Raw genomic sequence first — 15,574 nt, forward strand, 5'->3', positions numbered from 1 at the left:
TTTTATATTTTTTGTTTATGTTTTTGTAATTGATGGGGGTTGTGTTTGGGTTTTTTTTGGGGGGGGGGGGGGGGGGGGAGGAGGATACTTTTCTCTGAACTTTTGCAGACATTCCCAGAAAGCCTGGTTGCTGTAAAGTTTCCAGCCATTGAGCATTATTGCTTTTTCTTGAGGGCCAACTTTCCTTCGAATCTGCAAATCAGCAGTTCAGCTTTTAACAGAAAAGACTTTTAGGTGAAGTCGTTTTGAAAATAACCTGGTAACACTTTATTTGAAGGGGGTTGAATAAGACTGTCATGACACTGTCATAAACGTGACATAACACCCGTCATGAACATGAATAAGCCTTCATGAATTTCCTTCATGAATGGAAATCATTACTGTTTAAACTTTACCTTTACTAACATAAAGTTACCTGATTTTTAAAGTGCAGTCAGTAATACTTTTATAACAAATTTATGTCAGTAATGATTTCTTGGTTAATGTCAAGTTGTCATAACAAAGACATTTTGAATAATGTCAACTGTGTATTAAAAGTGTCATAATTTACCGAATGACGCTTTATGACAACAGTCATAAATATTCATGAAGGCTTATTCATGTTCATGACAGGTGTTATGTCATGTTTATGACAGTGTCATGTCAGTCTTATTCAACCCCCTTCAAATAAAGTGTTACCAATAACCTTTAGTAAAAGTACCACAGAGTTCACTTTATCACACCATTTAGATGAAAAATAAGAATAAAAATGCATAGTGTTATCTCTTTTATTTGTAACAGAAAAGACAACAGTTACTAAATAGACTAATTAGATCTAGCTCAGCACTGCCTGAACTATATCTTGGCTTGAGGTGATGAACCTCAGATTGACCTCTTCGCTGTGAAGGAGCCACTCATTTTGAACGTTGAATTATATCTCATAAGTAAATTATATCTTTACTTTTTTTCATGTGCTGCACTTTAAATAGACTCTCTTTGTCGCCATGGTGTGTTGTTGAGGAACGCTTTTTATTTGCGTAGAGTTAACTCCAACAATGCCAATGAATTAATCTGCTTCGTCCGGTCATCTCTGACCAACTGTTTGATGAGAGACCTTGCATGTTGAGATCAGTGAGCTGTAATTGTATGTGTGGAAGGACCCAGATAGCTTATGGTTTCAGATCGGCAGTCGCTATGGTAATTATCTATTGAGCAATGTGTGTTTTGAAAGCAAACAGGTCTGTTTTGGCACAATAATGGGATAGAAGGGCAGAAATGAAGGTGAACTTGCACCTGAAAGGATGTTTGTGTTCAGGCCACCTGTTCTGTAACTTGCTCCCTTTCTCGTCTCGTCACCAAAACTTAATCAAAAACTGCAAGAATTGACGTGCTTCAATAAACTAAATGATAAATTGCGGGGAATTTTCAACTTCTGCTGCTTTTAAGTTGCATGATCTCCTTTTTGTGACCGATGACATAAAATGAACCGAGGTAAATTTTCAACTTCCTTAAGCCCTTTAGTTGTAAAGGATATGACTGACCAGTCTGCCTTGCATGACCTACAATAACTTGTATATTTGACTTGTGTAGGATAAAATGAATTTGAATTGTCATTCATAGTTTATTTAACATGTAAACATTCAAATTATACCGGCCTTTGTCAAGAACTCCTGCCTGGTCAGGATATTCAAATTAATGTTTAAGCAAGGGTAAAATAAGATGAATATGGAGAACCTTAAATAATCTAAGGAGGAACCCATAGAATAAGCATTTTAAAGCTTATCTTTGAAGATTTGACACATCTTGTACATTAAATCTATCTGGAACCTCATAGAAAACCTCAAATTACTACATTTCTTTCTCTCTCTCTCTCACTGACTGAGACACTTTATATTTTTTTCCATCTCTTGGAGTTCCTGACCGCGCTTCGCTCTCTGTGGTCAGCTGCAGAGAGAAGAACCTGAAAGGAAGCGGGATAAACAAAAGACACGCTGGTTTGAGGGCAGCGTGCTCACACAAAGAGCTCTCTGTGAGCGCGGAGGTGCTCCGTATTCCTGCGGAGTTCTCACTCGGTCACAAAAACAGGGACCCACAGAGAGGAACTGCAAGCACAGCACAGCAGAGCGTTGGGAATAATTTAACTCAATCCTAATTTCAGGTTTTGCTTCTATTCATACAGATACGCTTATTTTATTTTTTTTCTGACTCATCCCTTGGGTAGATATGTTCTCCATCAAGTATGCTTTTCAGAGTTACTACAATGAAATGTTGAGGAGACAACCTTTACTGTCAAGCTTTCTTATATTTGCAGTCTAAAGTGATATCTTTATTTATGTAAAAATAGTTCATTGCGTGACGATTAACTACTACACGGGCTCCTCAAAATAGTATGATATTTTTTCTTTTCCGATAACTCTTTACTTCCTGAGTCAGAATCTGAGAGTAGGACAGTTGAGGTATACTGACGTTTTCAGGTTTTTTGTTTTAAAAGACATTTTTGGTCATATGGTTTGGAGTCCTGTGATGCGATGTGACAGAACATCTGTCATATTCCAAACCTGACAAATCTTAGACAACCCAACACTTGGCTATAAATTAAGACCTCCATGAGGGTGCCAGTTCGCTGTTTGACATTTCAAGCCGAGTTGACGGCAGCGAATCTGTCAGAGATTTGGTGGAAGAAAAGAGCAGCCGTCTGGTCTTTTGGTGTGAACGATGGAAAGGGCAGAACACCTTTGATCACGCTGCAGGAGCCATGTAGTATCTCGGGACCTGGTTAGGTTATGTCATAAGCTGTCCTTGTAATTTGTCTTATTAATGAGGCGCTGTGCACCGTCCTCTGGCAGGTTTCAGCCTGGTAACTGGTGGGTGGGTACGAGTCAAGGTCGTTCACATAACCAGCGCTGCATGCTGAGAGAAATTGGGCTTTTGAATCCAGGTTCTGAGCCAGAAGTTTTATGGGGTCAGAGATCTGTCATTGCTGCATTGTGCTGGCATAAGGGTTTGGTTTCAGTGCTGTAGGTCAGAAGGGATGAGCTCTCACCTTTGCCAGAACACCTTGCACACTTCCAAGGACCAAGCTAAATGAAGAAGATTGACTTCTTTGTTTTATTATTGTCCTCAAAAAAATGTGTGGAATTTTGTCTCCTTTTTTTTTTTTTTTTTTTTGTTAATTATAATAAGACAGGACACACTAATAATTACACTAAAAGCTGTATTTGATTCAATTCAAGTCAGTTAACTTGTATCAGAATCAAATGAATAATTTTACGCTTTTAGAAATGTTAGATGTAATGGGCTCATAACCCAATCTAATTCTAATCCAATTGATAAATTTAATTCATGTCAACTGGTGAAAAGTTCCTTATGTAAGGACTTTGGGTCAAATACATTAAATCATTTTCTTTTTCAGCTCGTGGCAACAGTTGAAAGGACAAACTCTCGCCTCCTGCTCTGGGGAACAAGCCATTAAATTAAATTGACTGAGGTTTGGGAAGAGATGCAGTTGATGTGAACGTTTGCTGCTTTATTTGTTCTGTCCAGAAAAGCAAAGAAAAAGATGTCAAAGACACAATTATTGTGGCAAATATACTCATTAGTAAAATAATAATTGTTCAATTGTTCAGTTTTCCAAAGCAACTAAACGCAGAATGAATTTTTAAAGTAAATAGTGGGGGGGACGGGGGGGGTGAAATGATCCTTTTTAGGGTCATTGGCTTTTTTTTTTTCTTCTGTTGCTTCCTGATGAGTCTCCTCTTTGTGCAGCAAGTTTAATACATCTAGTGTTTATTATTTGCGGCAGAGCCTCCTGATAAAAATCAGCCCCAATGTTTTAGTTCCACTTTTTTTTTTATATATATATAAATTCAAGCATTTGACAATTTAAATTAGCTGTTCCACATTGATCTCCATAATGTGAAAGTCAACAGTAGCTACTTTGTTTTGGGAAGGATGTCAGCAAAGCAAGTCTCTTCTTGTATACTCAGATAAAAATGTGCAAATTATTGAGAAACCTCCCACATCACCCCTCCTCTTTTCATTTCCTGTGATTTTTTTTTTTTTTTTTTTCCCCTCAAGTTGCAAGTAAAGGTTGCAGTGACACTGAAGGAATAAACTTCCTGTCTTTTTTGGGGCGGCTTTTTTCCCGTTCATGTTTTGTATCTGATTTCATGTGCTATTCATGTAGCTTAACTCAAGAGGCACAGTAGTTTGCTTGTTCATCATAAACTTTCAGAGCAATTGGGGTTTTGTACAATCACAATTGACCAAATTAGCCTTTCAAGATCTTTGATAAAATCGGAGGGCGTGACATTTTTACGTGTTCGCCTTATGACTGGAATCAAGTGATTAGCATCATACAACGCAGCACAAAATCCGGTTTCACACCCTTCCCAGCTGTAAAAATGCCTTTATCCAGGGTTGCCATTTTCACCATCTGTTATACAAGCTACACTAAACTTAAATTAGACGTATTGATGAGAGCAAACTAGGCTTACTTTACCAAATTCACACCAGATGCAATGTGAATTTTTCTCATTCCAATCATGCTGCAGCATTAATGTTTTGCTCTATTTTATGGATAAATAATTCATTCTATTAACTAATGCAATTAAAAAAAATGTTGATTTTAAAATGCTTTTAAATAAATTTTATTTCTGCAGCAGTTAAAATATACATATGTTACTCCAATTAGGTGTTCTAAAAATGTATATGACTTGTCATTTAAACAAACGTGCCCGATGTGGGATTTCATTTTAACGATACGATGTTAAATCAGTCATTATCATCATTTATAATAATAAAAAAAAAAAATTGTAAAGGAGAAAATCAGATTCACTTTGATTGCTTAGACGTGGACCAGTTACTGGTATCAATGTGGCGTTTTAAACTTTTGTTCCTATGACTGTGCATAGGTTTTGTGATTTAGTTGTAATTTGTCTTTTGCTTGGCCAAGTTGACGTTGCAAATGAGCTCTAGTACTCAACTGATTTGTCTGGTTAAATTTAAAGTAGTCTATTTTAAGTAATCTCTTTATTGCAGTTTCAGAGTTAGTTTTTAACGGGATGTTTCATGTGGAAGTTACAGACTCGTTTTAGCTCGAGCTGAAATGCTGAGCGACGACGTTTGCTTTGGCCGTGTCGGCCGCATTGGTCTGCTCGGGTCTTTCATGTGTCCAGGTTTCAAGGCCAGGGCAACGTCTGATTTTTAAGGCTGCGAGGAGGGGTCGGTTGTCGCACTCAGCCTTGGCCGCCTCGTCTGCTCTTTGATGGATGGCCTTTCGGCTCTGAGTAATTATCCCTGCACAGGCTGGAGGCTGGCAACTGCGTGAACAACTTTGGTCTCGCATGTAGGGGGTGCAAAACAAAAAAATCAGCAACATTTGCGTCGTCGTTTGATCGCCGTCAGAATTCATTTTGTTAAAAAGGTGTTTGGAAGATTATTCTAGTGGAACTCTGCTGTGTTTTTCTTCTTGTCTGTTCTTATAAACTGTTTTTCACATTTTCTGAGAGTTTCCTTTTTAAAATGATCTTGAGAACAATCCTCGTGTCTGTGAATTTAAGAGAACCTATGAAAAGCTGATTAACAATTAATTAATGATCCTCAAGTCATTAATTAATTACTTTGTCAATTTAGGTCCAATAGTATATTTAGCATTTACAATGTGACTGGAGAATATGAACCATCTTTGAACCAGATGGTTTTACCTAACAGTTAAAAGCCACAATCCATGAACTAGATAATAATAAATATAAATGATAATAAATTCCATTTAATAAAACCTTATTTTATTTCAGTGTAATAAACAAAATGTGATCAAATATACTTTGACTTAATTTTGGGGGCGGGTGGTTTCTTACTGAATAATTTCCTGATTCCTGATTGCCATTAGACCTCGAGGTCTTACTGATTAAGTTGCGCAGGATGTCAGTTTCAGACCAATCACTTTCAAGTATAACTGTGTTTCCCCCCACTCTCTGACTTTAGGGGGAGCGGAGGTAGAGAGATCATCTGAGGTAAAAACACCACGGTTTCCTGAGACTCCTGCGTCAAATGAAATGCTCGTTGCCTCTGCAGAGCTGAATGACAGCTGAGGAGGGAATTCAGTCATTTGTGTTTTGAGAGTTGATTCATCTGCAAGTTACAGTGTAGTAGCATCTGGAGTTGGAATCTGTTTTATAGTCTTGAGGATGATTCAGTGTTGGAATAGGAAGATCAGACATAAAATAACAAAAAAAAAAAACAATTGGAGATCAGGATTTGTCAGGAAAAGCCTCATTTGCTCATATCTATTTTATTTTGTTTTCAAAGCCTGCTGCTCAAGTTAGGATCTGATTTGTAGCTTCGGGTTCACCACTAACATTAATCGGCTAAATAATACACTTACCTAATTTTGATCCTGTTCTAGGACCACTTAGGATCGACTTTTGCTGGCAGAGTGCGGTACTTATTAGATGAAATGTAAAAGATGTTTTACACTTATTACAGTACAGTCATTTGTCAAAAAAAAAACCCAAAAATAAATTAATTTTTTTTTTAAATTTTTGTATTTGATCTCATTCTCATAATTCCAATATTGTTCAGTTTGATTTATACCTTTTATTTCTGTAAGTGTACTTTTATTTCTGTTCTTCCGTCTGGCTTTACATCTTAGTCTTGTCTCTAATACTAAAATATAGAAGAAAAGTATCTTGGGATCCTCCGAGTTCAACCTTTCCTCACTTCTGTGGATTTCATTACGAAGCAAATTTCTTCAAATGCCAGCAGTTTGGTTCTTCCACAGCTCCTGGCTTATATTGTGATGCACCAATTCATAATTCATGGAATCTTTCCTTCTTCCCTCCTTTCTTTCAGTGCCTCCACATATGAATATGTACACGTCTGGTAACAAAGATCAGTGCAGAAGGGCGGGGGATCGTAATGGATGTATCTATAATGCATCAGGAGCATATTCTCGTTTCTCATGATTCAGTAAAGGCCCCTGAGCTTAGGGCCACCTCAATGCCTGACTCTGCATCTTTAAATCTTACCTCGGCCTTCTGGATGTGGGAGAATATTAAACATGTGCTAAGATTCAGGTTTATCTTCTGGCTGCATTCCCTCAAGCTTCTTGACTCGTAAAAAGGCAATTTCAGGTTTCTAATTCCAGCTGAGAATCTCCACGATCTCTGGCTTATTTAAGCTGCTTTTAGTTTCAGAAGCTTAAACATTTGTATGAAGTGGCTTTTGTTGTGACGATGCTGGGTTTAAAACCTCCAGTCATTGACATTTTCTAATCACTTTTAACCTCGTTCAAAATGTTGTTCAGTTAAACAATTTAGAGCTTCATCTTGGTTGCACTTCAACCGCAACTGAGCTTTTTGTTTTGTGATCCTGCACTTTTGCAGCATTTGATAACTTGCAGTTCAGAACTTCATCCTTCCAACAGAGAAAGATAGAGATCAAAATGCACTTGGGGAGTCTGATTCGATAACAATCGGGGGAAACTTTGTGCCACTGGCTTTCAGCTGAAAACAATCAATGTCTTTGTCTTATTTTTGTACGTCGATCTATGTTCACTTCCCAAGTGAGCAAACAGTGCGTGGTGAATTGGTTTAGAGTGGTTGTTGAAGAGGGACCAGTTTATGTATGAGGAGAATATTCTTTGCCTTGTAATGGCACCGATGCCAGCCCAGATTTTAGCCTGGAGTCAGGACAGTAACATGGTGTCAGATCATAAAACGGCTTTTATTCTCGCCTTACCAGCGTGTAAAATGTGTAATGAGTTCTGCAGGATTTCAGAAAATTATTCAATTGCAATATTATTGCTGAAACACTTCCAGGCTAATCAGCTGCTCCAAGATGTAAAAACAACTCGAGGAAGCAGTAATGTCACAAGATTTATTATCATTTTTTCAAATATTGCTAAAATGTTTTCAGTTTTAGTAAATGGTGCATGCTGCTGGCATGGTAGCAGTCTTTAGTGCTGTGCTGCTCAATCAAGAGATTAAAAAAAATATACAACTGATGACCAATGAAACGAGTAAGCAACATAACAGTCGTTTATAATAATAAGTGTCTGACTTAGCTTGGTGTCAGTTTGACCGGATTCCTTGTTGGGTGTTCAGAGTTAGAAATATCAAGGGTGGGGCGACAATTAATTACTGAGGTTAGAATCTTTGCAGTGTATTTTGGTGTCCTTCTATCACACTTGAAACTGTTCAGCTATAATGTCCCCAAAAACTGTTTATTGCTCTGTTTAATGTTCAGTCTGGTCAGAAGATTCTTGACATTACAGGTTGGGTTTCTCCACCCAAATCACCGTTCCATTGGTGTCCTTTGAATAAATTGTCCCTTGGCTTTGTCTTCACATAGTCATATGACCTGCTGCTTTCTCTACATCGTTGCCTTTCACATGGATCGTTTTCCTTAACTCTCTAAATTTAGGTTGAGCGCTGTAGGAAAGAGGACGTCTTTTATTTTTTCTTCTTGAGCCGGAGACGCGGCGCAACGCTTTGACGTCTGAGTGCATCTTGGGGGCATAATCACACAAAACTGTACATTTATTCTTTGAAACAACAAAGTAGCGCATTTCTAAATTGTAATGACTTAATTTTTCACTCGTACAGCAGCTGCCTCATTTTCTTTTCCCATTATTCCTTTAAATTAATTCTATTAAACTTCCAATTACTGACAAATTGTTGTAGCTGCTAATTACTAAAGAAAAGTTGCATTCTTACAAAAAATTGTCTCCAAGTCTGTCTGCATAATCTGCAGTTTATGGTGACTGTAGATTAAATTTACAAGCGATAATAATCTGACTTAATTTCATTGTGAATATATGAAATTATATTTACTAAAACTGATTAGGAGCCTGGAAAAAACGGCATATTAGCATAAAAAATGGGTACGAACCCAGGAATAGTTCATTTGGCTGAATTTTGTATGCATAGTATGAATTACTAAGTTCAACAACTGCTGTCAGATATTAATGCTAAATTTTGTTTTGCATACCCTGTAATAGTTCTTGTGAGAAGCATTTGAAGCTTTCTGGTAGAGTAAGCATTGAAACCATAGAGAAGTTTGGAAAACCTGCATGTTATTAGCACCGAATAATTATGATAAATAATCGTCAATGTAATTAAAACTAGAATACATTTGAGAGAGCCAACACAAGGTAAAATACCAGGGATTTGTATTTTCTTATTCTTTAAATGGAAAACAAATACTGAGAAGGACGTGTCTCGTTCCCCTTAAGAGACAGGAATTGTCATAAAGCAACCATCCACTGGTGTCACATCCACTCAGTACATGTAGTGGAAGTGAAATTGGTCTTATGATCCCTCTGCTTTTGCAGCAGCTGTCACCACGCTGTCCAGACTTGGTCTTTGCCTAAGGCGTTGCGGCCATCTGTCGGATGAGACCGACTCTTTCCGTCCCAGCCTTTCAGTCGGACCAATGCGGACGCGCAAGCTGCTGCCGTTTCCTCCCCACATGGACTCCGAGAATAGGAAGTGGCACATGTGTCTCGAATCCAGGATGGCACATTTCTCAACATGTAGCCAAGAAGAACAGGAGGCACAGGGCCGCTCGGTGATGGTGTGTAGGATGATAGTGAGAGGAAGCGTCTGAGAAATGACGGAAGATTAATTTGATTACCAAATAGACAGTGAAGTCACACGCAACAGGCACGAGGACGGCTGTGAACTCTCATAAAAGACATCAGTGTTCATTCAATAAATAGTCACACGGATCAAGCTTTTCCTGGTGGAGATTTCCAGTCTAACCTGCCAATTCGGACTTTGACGAATTCAGTTTCTTTTTTTTAGGACAGTAGTTCAGAAAGCGGAGAAAAAAGGATTGCAGGACATCAGGGCATCAAAAGGGATCTCCCTAAACTTCACGTGACTTGTATTCAAATCAGAAAAGTGTTTTCTTCTTTGGGAAATGTTTATAGACGTAAATTGTAACGATTCACAGTTTTGAAGCATCCAAGTAAAAAAAAAAAAAAAGGTTAAATTATTCAGAAATTCACTTGCATGCAGAATATCAGAGCCGCTTTCTGCAGTGTTCAAAGTGCCTCACGTGAGATATTGTGCAAAATATACTTAGTTTCCTCAAAGATCTTAACCGTAGAAGAAATCTCATTGGTACCAAATATACATTTAATATCCTCTCTGGTCAAAAGGAGTCAAGGATAAAATATTTTGACAAGTCTGAGCTTATTGTCAGTGTTGAGCTCTTGAGAGTTTAATTGCTCCACTGTCTTTGTAACTGGAAAAATCCATTCTTCACCTGAGCACACCTGCACACCTCTCTAGAAGCCATACTTGCAAAGAAACAACAACAAAAAAACTCTCTGCAGGACTCGTATAGCAGTCATAAGTAATGCTTCAAGTTGATGGCTGCATTGTGCTAAAATGTTCCTGGGTTGCAGAAGGTTGGAACCCAATTGTTTAGCAGCTCTAATTTTTAATCAGTCTTCCTGTCTGTTATGCTCAGATGCTGTGAAGTAATTACTCTGTGTTGGAACTAATTATGTTTGTAAAACCACAATGTAGGAACACTTTTGTAATTGACTTATTAAAGGATATCACTTTAGCACCAACTTACACCTGTATCTTGTTGAAAAAGCAACAAATATGTCCCACCTGTTGCAAAATATTACAAAAAAAGTTATATATATATATATATATATAAGATTGATGGATGAATCAATCTATGGATTGATTCATTGATTCATCCATCAATGAATCAATCCATAGATTGATGGATGAATAAATATTGTGCTATTTTCCCTTTTTTAGTCATTAACATTGCCAGTAAAAACATTCTGACAACATGTTTGGCAAAGAAAATTTAAAAGCTGGCCTTCATGAAAATCTCATCTAATGTTTGTCCAGCTTAACAGAGTGGGGAGTTTTTTTTAATAGCTAAAGTTACACACCCAGGTTGTACACCAGAAAATTAGAGACAGTTCTTTTGTTGTTGTTGTTTTTGACCCTCTCCAGAATAATGTCTCCAAGTCCAGCTGGTCGTACCAGTGGCCTCAGTGCAAAGTTACGAACATCCCAACAAAAAAAAGGAATCGGTCATAACTTCTATATCCTGATGCTGTGGCGCATAGCTAAGTTAGAGCCCTAAGCAGTGATGGTAGTGCTGGTGAACACCTCCCACCCATCATCCATTACAACTTTTAGTTGCAATGGCAACAATGAGTAGAGACCGACCAAAGAGTCAAACTGGTAATTAAGGCAACACCCACCCATTTCCACAACTTCTAATCAGCTGTTGGATTTAATTCATTTTGTCATTTTCCCTAAATCAGAGATCTTGATCAACTGGCCAGATCTTTATCTTGGCTGGGGGCTTGTTAAGATGGTTGTCATGCTGGGTGAAAGCCGGCGGAGCAGTGTGAATAACTACTGAGCTCGAGCGCTGATTGGAGAAGTCCAGTCCCAAACATCAACAGCGGGTTTGTGTTCTTGGCTAGCAGAGACCCACACTGCTGCCTTTGTGCCTTGCTCTCAGTCCCACCAGAACAGGCTGTGCTTGCTCCTAACACAGGCACATCCCTCCAGACACACACACGCATAGTAAAAAGCCTCAACGCTTCTCGGGGGAAGGTCTTTCAAAAATGTACATTTCAGGCCTTAGGAAGTTCTGGCTTTATGATAAGGAACTGCATAAAGAGAAATAAGTGGATTGTTAAAAGAAGTTCGTTCTGGATCTTGACACATGAGCAGCCCTCATTCTTTTTTCATTTATGTTCCAACTTGTCTGTTTCATCTCGTTTCACCAGCAGAGCTCGACATGCTGCAGGCGTATTAGGAATTCCTATGGAAAAAGCTTGCCTGGCACACTTAAACCTTCCGCTGTTCTTTGCCACTGGCCTGTAGAAAGCAGAGGGTGACGCATCTTCAGCATCTCTTCCAAGATCCCTTCTCTGCAGAAAACAAGAGATTGAAATATTCAAGAGGACTGGGTCGTTGTGTTCTGTTTTTCTACTATCATTGTGTTGGCACAAGCTGGTATATGATTCTAACACCATGATGACCTTCGGTAAAAAAACAAACAAAATTCACAGTCTTATGGTAGTAGCATGAAGATTGGCTACAAAAATTAATATTATGTGAAACTGCTGTGTTGGCGGCATAAAAATAGGATATCAAACGTCACAAAGCTTTAATTTGGTGCACAAATTCCAATATGCTGCTTTTTTTAAAACTTGTTTTTAAAGCTGTGTAAAAGTATTTACTGTCAGAAGTTAAAGAGCTATGATCAGGTTTTGGAAAGATTTCGACTTCTGAGGAATTGCAACCTAAAATAAAATTATTTCAATATGCAGTGACACACTAGAGTTTGCTCATTTTTGACAGTATATGTCAATTTTTTTTATACTGCTGGAAGATTTAGCTTTAAGCACCTGGTCAGAAATTTTGTTTCTTATGATGCCAATGAATATAACTTTAAAGTGTAAAATAATAAAAAATGTCGACGTTACATACCCTCTTTTTAAGAAACTGTTAGTCTTTCTTTTTCTGTTATTTTTTAATAATCGTTTGACATTATTGTGTGATGATATCCTTTGAGAAACAAACTTCTTAGTTGAATAAAATTACATTAGCAGTCTTGAAACTGCAACACTGTAAAATCTTGTCATACCTTGTTACCAGTAAGCAGCCCATGCTTATGCTGTATTTCTAGGCTGGTTAATGGTGCATTTCCAGATCATTAGCCAAAGGCACCGAAAGGTGAGTTTGTCCTCGACTCACTCGTGTGTTTCTGGGTTGTGTTATGGTTTTTGTGACTTTTCATTTTCCCCATGGCAATGCAAGTTCAACTGGCTCAACTGAAAACACTCGGTCTCGCTGTTTGCATGCGTTATTGGATAACTTCTGCATTGAAACTCTAGCAAGCAGTAAGAAGCATGCAGCTGGACTGTAGGGAGGTTGTCGAAGTAATGAAACTCTAATACATCATTTGTTTTTGTTTGACCTTTTAAAAAGTGGCTCATTGCACTGATACAGCCACTGATGGAGAAACACATGCTTCCTCAGCACTTTGTTTGGGGCGGACCAGTCCAAGATGCAGACTTGCAGAGTATTTCATCCCTTTTCGTGGTTATACGTTACTGCTGGTTCAATGATACTAATTACTTTACATCCTCCTACTCCGCCGAGCCTTTATCACAGTAATCCGTTCTCCACTGACTGTTGGAGCAGAGGCCATGCACTTTAAAACTGATTTTTTTTTTTGTGCTGCAAGATGCTAGAAATACCAGCATATGACATAACATTCGTATTAGGGCGCGGTAGTACTAATTTAAAACAGCACGATGCCCGGATTTTAATTTGATCATTCTGAGTAAGACTGTATTCAGCGTAAGATAATCGGAAAAATGCTGCCAGCATGACACCGTCTTCATCAGCAAAAGCTCTTAATGAGGGTAATTTTGCCTTTTGTCTCCCTCCAAATGTGCATGCAGGTAAAAGCTGAAGCGTCACAATAAAACAATGACTGTCTTTATGTTTGCTGTGCTGCCTGGCATTCATTCCTCTGCAGCGGTTTTTTGTACAACAGGAGGAAAAACAGATTTCCCCTGGGATAATGTTGATTAAATGTCATTACCCAGCAGCTCAAAGCAGCTGATTTCTCATCTGCTATCAAGAAAGGTGGATGTATTAATTTCAGTTCCTATACAGCATATGAAACGAAATCAGAATCCCCCTGACACCTGTACATTTAAATGAGTGATTCTCCTCATCAGCTCTGTAGTAGTTGCAGTAAAAACCACAGCAGAAACTCCGGAGCATCTTTAGCTGATGCCTGCCTGCAGCTGGACTCCTGACCCTGGTTTGTCTGAGTCGTCTCTGCCGGTCACGACGTCAACCCGTCAATGAATGAGCCTGAAATGCTCTTGCTGGTAGATTTATGCCTCTGCAAGAGCAGCTGATCTGCATTTACCTCTTCCATAACCGTCTTGAAATGTCAAGGACAAGCATGTGTTTCAGCTTGTACCACTGAAATTATTGGGGAGCTTTCGCTGGCATTCCTCTACTGTGACTTATTTTTTTATTTTTATTTTTTCACATGTTCCCCTACGAGTCAGAAACAGCCACAACTGTCCCACATGTTGCCCTGTTGCTAAGCAGAGGCATCTGTTTTGCACCAAACTGCAGTTTTCCTTTATGTGCTTTTTGGACAAGTTGTGATTTTTTTTTCCCCCTTGTTTTTGTCAAAGACTGCTGTGTTAAAATCTTTAGTTTTACCTTTGACTTTTTTTTCCCCTTTTTTAGCTAATTTGGGTGTTTGCTTAAAATTTTCCGTGATCAATTTTAGTTTATAATTGTCGAATGTTTTCTAAAGTATGTTCAGTCTAATAATTGGGTTGCTATTTTGGTTGGTTATGGCTACGGTGTGATATCATATTTGACCAGAGTCCCTGGAAAGAGCGGAGCAGAGATGGCGAGTAAAGTCCCACGTGTGGAATTGAGTTTTACTTCGGATTCATGTTTAAAGCCTCGAGATGAGTCCCTGAGTTGAGCTTTGTGAGTTGAATCAATGAACAATCTTTCACCAATAAGCTAACCTGTACGTTGACCTTGTAACATTAACAGATGTTAATCTATTTCTTCATAATTCTGACTGCATAAATAATGAGCTTTATTTCAAATTTCAAAGTAATAAAAGCTTTTAATGTTGGTGTGCATTAAGGCTGCAGGGTTGTAGAAAATCTTGTGATGAAAATAATACATTGAGAAAAACTTGCAGTAACAATTCAGGTGCCATATATGCTTATTTTCTTCTTTTCTCTGCATCTTATTTGTGACCTTTAGCATTTTGAGCAATGCCACTTATATCCAATGTGAGCATCTGGTGCGGTGAGTGCAAGGTCGCAACACTTGGAAGTATCGAAACCAAAAATGATTGCACTCCAAACAGTAATTTCCAATATGAGTATCGCACAGACTGATGTTGGGATTACGATATATTGTGTGCATTGCAAAATTAAGGGTGTATTCTGCTGTAGTTTTTCTCTCCCATCTAAATGAGATATCGACGATGTAGTTTCAGTCCCAGCAGTTTATGGAGGGATATTTGACGGCGTCATTGATGCAGCCAACAGTTCAGACTTGTGGCTGCTGTCAGGCCTCCTTCTTCTGTAGAGAGCCATCAAAAAAATACATGGGTGAATCATAACGCAAAATCTGTAAGTCCTGACAATTACATACTTGGAGGTTTGTTGTTTTAGAAGATCAATAAACAGGAGAGCCTTTTATTTATGTAAAACAAACAATTATTAATGGATTACCTTTTAAATTAGATTACCTCAGATTGTCAGGGGCTTTAGACTCTCTGGGCTCCAAAACCCAGACCTACATTTGTCTTTATCACCGGGCTAAAAAGCCTCTCCTGGTCCACTCACTGTTGTTTTGTGACATGATACAGACATTTTGATAGTTCCTGTTTCACAACATATGTGTAACAGGCAGCATGATGCAGTGTCGATATTATTGTTAAATCATGTGATGGTGATGTAAGAGTGGAAAGAAATCCCCGTTTTTCTTGGCCCTCTTTTTTTTTTTTTTTTTTTTTTTTTTTTTTTTTTTGGTCA

General features: G+C 38.3%; 1 protein-coding gene across 2 annotated transcripts in view; it reads left to right on the forward strand.

Moving 5' to 3' along the window:
- LOC106950501 (guanine nucleotide-binding protein G(i) subunit alpha-2-like) overlaps positions 1-15,574 on the forward strand; it is a 53,774-nt gene that overhangs the window by 24,557 nt on the left and 13,643 nt on the right. Inside the window, exons 1-2 of one of the 2 annotated variants that reach the window (XM_015037416.1) lie at positions 12,092-12,099; positions 14,674-14,681. The exons of the other annotated variant lie outside the window; for it this stretch is intronic. The gene's annotated coding sequence lies outside the window, so the exon portion shown is untranslated. Of the gene's footprint in view, positions 1-12,091; positions 12,100-14,673; positions 14,682-15,574 lie in introns of those variants that run through there. 2 annotated transcript variants of the gene reach the window in all.

The sequence above is a fragment of the Poecilia latipinna genome, unplaced genomic scaffold (assembly GCF_001443285.1).
Source record: "Poecilia latipinna isolate Pla-1442-1.1 unplaced genomic scaffold, P_latipinna-1.0 Scaffold24, whole genome shotgun sequence".
NCBI classification, from domain to species: Eukaryota; Metazoa; Chordata; class Actinopteri; order Cyprinodontiformes; family Poeciliidae; genus Poecilia; species Poecilia latipinna.